The sequence below is a fragment of the Homalodisca vitripennis genome, unplaced genomic scaffold (genome assembly GCF_021130785.1).
Source record: "Homalodisca vitripennis isolate AUS2020 unplaced genomic scaffold, UT_GWSS_2.1 ScUCBcl_1988;HRSCAF=6299, whole genome shotgun sequence".
Taxonomy (NCBI): Eukaryota; Metazoa; Arthropoda; class Insecta; order Hemiptera; family Cicadellidae; genus Homalodisca; species Homalodisca vitripennis.
Window position 1 is genome coordinate 55,520 of NW_025778096.1, and position 6,218 is coordinate 61,737.

Below are 6,218 nucleotides of genomic sequence, written 5' to 3' on the forward strand. Positions count from 1 at the left end.
TTTGAAACTCTTATTAAATGAGGTGATGAACAGGCAGACGAGGCTCAAAAGGCTGTGAGAAACAAGAAGGACTAAACAGCAGCCAGTGAATGTTATAAAGAAGAAAGTACGACAGCAGCCAGTGAATGTTATAAAGAAGAAAGTACGACAGCAGCCAGTGAATGTTATAAAGAAGAAAGTACGACAGCAGCCAGTGAATGTTATAAAGAAGAAAGTACGAGGAAGTAAAATTTATACTCGTTATAGTTTCGTATTTCAATACAAATATAAGAATGTAGATAGATGTTGGTCAAATATTACAATCCACTTTTTTTAGTACGGTACTATACCAATTACATGGTATACTTTAAATAAAAATAAAAATTTAATAAATAAAATTTTATTTTAAGAATTGTAAATGGATAGGGAATAAAAAAGTAAATTTATATTGTAAATCCAGCGGCAGGCACAACGCGCTTGGAATCTGGTCTAGAACCTGACTTGATGGCAGTGAATGCTAAACAATAGTCTACAGTGGACTCAATCTTTTGTTAGGCGGCGAACCTGCGTTGAGAGAGATTCAAACAGGGCCTGCAGGAACAGGAGCGTAGTCGGTGCAGGCCGAGAAAACACGCTCTGCTTCCATTCCGAGTTGAGAAGCGATAGAGTAAAGTCTTTAGTGCGAGTTTAAAAGTAGTGTCGGGCGTAGGATCCGTCCGGTATAGATTATTTTTAATACCGAACTCCAAGACCTTCACGACCAAAGAGAGCTAAGTACTTTTTGACTGAATTATTAAAATTTTCTAAATTTGAAATTTGAAAATTTAAGAAGTGAATTAAGTTGAAATTGGAATTGAAATTTGAAATAAACGATCAAATTCTGTTGAGAGTGAACTAATATATATATATAAATTGTAAAAGGAGTAATTTATTTAAAGTCGAACGTAAAATTTAATTGAAATTATAGGGATTGTAGTAAAATTAAGAGCTGCAGGTGCTGCACCATATCCTGTAGGAACTTGTGAAAAAATTCCTGTTGAGAACTGATTAGTTTTGTTTGAGAATTTTATTTTAAAGAAGTTTATAATTTTATTTTATTAGTTTTGAGAAGAAGCCTATTTAATTTTATTTCATACAAATTTATTCAAGATTACCTATTATATTTTATTTTTTATATTTTATACACACACGTATTTAGAGGACAGTGAGTCCATGTTAAATCGAAAGTGCCTTGCCTAAGGAAGTAGTAATTTTAAACTATTGTGCCAAAACATTTCATTGGTGGAATACAAGGTTAATAATTGAAATTTGATTGATTTAATAAACCTGAATATTTCTAAAAAGGTGCAGTTTTAATTTCCACCAGTATCTACTTAAATCTTATGAGTTTCGAGACTATTTAGGGTCATCATAATAAAAACAAAAAAATTTTGTATATTAAACATTTAGTATACAAATAAGTGGCGCCCACTCTGCTTTATTTCTGGTGAACCTTAATAAAATTGAACTTAGTGGTTGTAAATTAATAAGTGGCATGGATACTGGAAAATTATAAAGTGTTTAATATTAAACTTTAAAATGGCACTTAAGGTGGACTTGTTAACCAAGGAGGAAATTGGACTATGAAATTAGGTTTAAGAGGTGTGGAAGTGTCTCCTAGTCTTAAAGTGATAGATTTAAGGAAAAAAGTTACGGCAGTTAACACCCTTGACTGCTGTAAACGTACATATACGTTTTCGTCCGCGGAGCCTCCTCACTGCTACGCCCGTAAATGTACGGAAACACGATGTATCTCTTTGTTGTAGTCCACTACTACTGAACAAAGGGGCCCACACCATCTAGCGGATAGCGGCCTCAATATGAACTATCTGGACACTATTCTCTTGTTGATTGGTGCTGCTGCTACCTGATATATTATATTTCAACTACCACAAAACCACGTGCATTTCTGTTCTGAATAAGTTTTGTCAAATGTCAGTCACAGAAGTGGTCTTGTCTTGTGCTTTTATGTGTTTTCGGACTTATTGAGGTGTTTTATTTATATAGTGTTTATTTATATAAATATAATTACTAGTATAGTATTACTACTGGACATAATTTTTGTTGTTGTTGGATAATTAGACTACCATTATGTCTATGGATAACGAAGGCGAGTATGAGATTAGAAGATTTTTAGAAAATGCCGAGTTCTGAAATAGGATTGGATTTGAGTGATTTAATCAGAGGATATGATCGACGTTGTTGATACTGACCCTTTATACCAGCCAACATTATCGGTAAGTGAATCTGAATCCGACTTGGATCTTGATGTACTGTAATACACTATTATTAGAGGAGGTTAGTGATCTTGACATCGTTGAGGAACAGAATTTACCTGGACCGAGTTGGGTAATTTTCTAAACGAAAAAAAACTACCTCTAATGTAAATAGAAAAAAGAATAAGATAGAGAGAGAAAAAAACATACTGTTCAAGCAAACCTAAAGTAAAATCAAAAAACCAAAGTAATAAAAACGAAGGGGTTAATATAAATAAAACTAAATACACTCATTCATGGACATCAACTGATTTTATTCCACAAGTTTTTTGAATTTTGATAATTCGGGAAAGTGGGGTAGTGGATTCAGACACATTTTCAGAGAATTGTTCTGAACTGTATTGCTTTGAAAAAATTATTACTGACGAATTGTTAGATTTAATTGTTTTGGAAACAAACAAACAGTTTGAGTACATTGTTTCCACATCCCCCCCTTCAGAACACTCTCGATTGAAAAAGTGGGTCCCAATTACGAAGAAAGAAATGAAGTTATTTTTGGCTACTACAATGTTGATGGTACATAACAAAAAAATAGCCATTGAAGATTATTGGTCGAGTGACCCCTCTTCATAAGAATAGTGTCTCTAAATGCATGTCTAGAGACAGGTATTTTATTATTTTGCGTTTATTGCACTTTTCTGATAATACACTTCCTCCCGCTCATGGCAAACTTAGTAAAATAAAGGAAGTGGTTGATATTTTCAGGGCAGCATTTTCCCGCAACTTCAAACCATTTAGAAATCTATGCATTGACGAAAGTTTGTTGCTTTTCAAAGGACAGCTTGGCTTCAAAATGTTCATCCCCTCAAAGAGAAGTAGGTTTGGAATTAAATTATTCCTGTTATGTGATTGTGAGACGGGTTACATACTTGATAGCATTGTTTATACTGGGAAAGACACTGACTACTCCAATTCCGAAAATCTTGGTATTTCCGGAGCAATTGTGACAACTCTTCTCCAAAATTATCTCAACAAAGGCCACTGCTTATTTATTGACAACTGGTATTCCAGTCCCGACTTATTTACATTTTTGCACAAAAACAAAACTAATGCTTGTGGGACAGTAAAATCTATAAGATTGGGAATGCCACAGTTTCAGAAAGAGCTAGAAGTAGGTGAGCGGGGAAGCCCTAAATAATGGCACAAGTATAGCAGTCAGGTGGATTGATAAACGAGAAGTTGTCATGCTGACATCGGAGCACAAAGATGAGATGGTATCTACTGGTAAACTAGACAGAAAAACAAAAGCGGCCATTGTGAAACCCATATCTGTTCATGACTACAACCAAAACATGGGAGCAGTTGACAGGTCGGACATGATGATCGTCAATGTAGAATGTGTACGCCGAACTACTCGATGGTATAAGAAGCTTTTTTTCCATTTTTTGGATATGTCTATATTAAATGCACATGCCATATACCTTTGTCAAACAGGCAGAAAACCAACGTTGCAGCAGTTCCACCTAGAGCTTGTTCGCCAAATAATGGCTGATAATTTGGAACCACGGACAAAACAGAAAGGTGGCCGACCTCACCTCTGTGGGTGATAATCCAATGCGTCTAACACAGCGTCATTTTTTCCATCTCTTGTACCATCCACGGAAAAAAAGAAAAATGCACAACGTATTTGTCACGTTTGTAAAAAACACAAAACAAGGAGAACAGAAACGCCGCGAATCGCGCTACCAGTGCGCTGAATGCGATGTTGGGCTGTGTGTGGTGCCGTGTTTTTGCACTATTCCACGAACTCAAAAATTATTGAATAATAACTCAAAGAGCTTTACAAAGTGTAAATACAAACAAATGTTCTAAATAAATACGTTTCTTTTCATTGTGAGTATTATTTTTCACTTGCTAAAGAATTATAAACAGATAATTTCCTACCCATCTTTAGTTCCTTCAACCCCCCTCCCCCCCACCATCCCATTATATAAAAAATACGGGTTTCCCCCTAATTACTCCTTATTGTATTCTGGAACTGGCCCTCTAAATAAATAGTACTCAGAGTGCTGTATAATATTGTTTTTGCCAATAAAATGATTAAACATTAATTTTGGTTGCAAGTGGCAAAAAAACCCCGCAGTGAGGTGTCAGTACTGCAAGAGTATCACAGCATTCAAGGGGTTAATAAGTCTTGATGTAAATAGTAATTATTTGAACCTGAGTGGAAAGGTCGCTTTCAAGGAGGAATGGGATAAAATTAAGTTAGAAACCCAAGTATTAGGAAGTAGACTGGAGGAATCCATTGAACAGGGACTAACATTGGACATAGTTAGGTGTGAAACAAAAATAAATCATTGGCAGCGCCGACTGACTAACTTAAGTAAATTGTTTAAAATCGAAGAAAAGGATATAGCTAAACATGTTGAAAAACCGGAATAGTATATTAAGTGAATTGTTGTTAAAAATAAAAAACCTAAAAATTGACAAGGAAACATCTGATAACTTGGTGCGTAAGTTATCTGATTCCAATCTGGAAATAGAAGGTGAGCTGGAAGAGGCTAGTAAACCGGAAGTGAAAGATAAGTCTGGTCTAAATATGAGAGATGAGGTGTTTGTTTCGGGACGGCCACATTTAAGTTATAATAAACTACCGAACCCCATTGAGCGTTATTTGAAGGAGTTAAAAATCTGCGATGGATTAAATGTTCAAGAATTATTAGAATTCTTTAAAATAATCTTGAAACTTAAAAAGGAAACTAGATGTACGGAAGAGGATATTATGGAGATTGCGATTTCACATAGTCAGGGAGCTCTTTTGTCGAAACTATTAGAAATAAAACAGGACAATGTCACGGTCAAATTAATGCTTGAAATATTATTGAATTATTTCGTGCCATATCATCAGCGTGAACTTTTGAAATTTGAAAAGGTGCACCGTCCCCAAAGATATAATGAAAGCTTATCCAACTACATTATAGACATTAAGGAATCAGTAGAAGTACTTTGTTGTAATATAAATGAAAGGGATGTTGTGGAATTAATTAAGGTGGGAATTAATCCTGAAACCAGAAATAAACTAGTGTTTATATGGGAAATCCGAGCACATATTCCGAACTGGATGAGATGTGTATAAGGGCGAATAATGTAGGTTATGCTGACAACGTGAGGAAAACAGGGAATAATTTGAATGTGATTAGAAAGTATAATGTACCGGTTAACAGCATCAGAAGCAGGATGTAAATATAAACTAAAATTATGGAGGGTGTATTGAACTATACCAATAGTGATGTTTACAGTGTGGAAAAAGGGGTGTTTAATTTTATGTGAACAATAAAAACAATTCTAAAAGGATCTATTTACCTGAACACTTATTCAAGGTTGTAATACGAGTATTATCACAACTCATTGTCTGGCTGTCACTTCGGCATTTTAAAAACACAACAGAAATTAAATGAAAGGTTTTATCACCCTAAACTAAATGATTATGTGAAAAATAATGTAAAATGTTGTGAAGTGTGTTTGAAAGCAAAAAGTAGCAACTGGAGGGACCAAGGACCTTTGAACAGCAATCTGAGCAGTCGTCCAATGCAGAAGTTATATATGGATATTTATGGGCCATTACCTGCGTCTTCCAATCGAATGCAATACATCCTGATAGCAGTAGATGACTTCACCAAATATAATTGGATAATGCCACTCAGGAAATGCACCTCAGGTAATGTAATTAATGCATTAGAAAATAATATTTTCAAAAATTTTTCTTTGCCTGAAGAATTCGTGACGGATAATGGAACATATTTTGTCAGCGAGGAATTCAAAAATTATTTGTTTAATTTGGGCATAAAACAAAGGACCATTATACCTTATACTCCTCAAGGAAATAAAAGTGAAAGGCAAATTCGAAATTTAAATCAAATTCTGACAGCTTATTATCATGACTGTAAAAAGAATTGGGACAAGGATTTGTACCATGTGCAAATG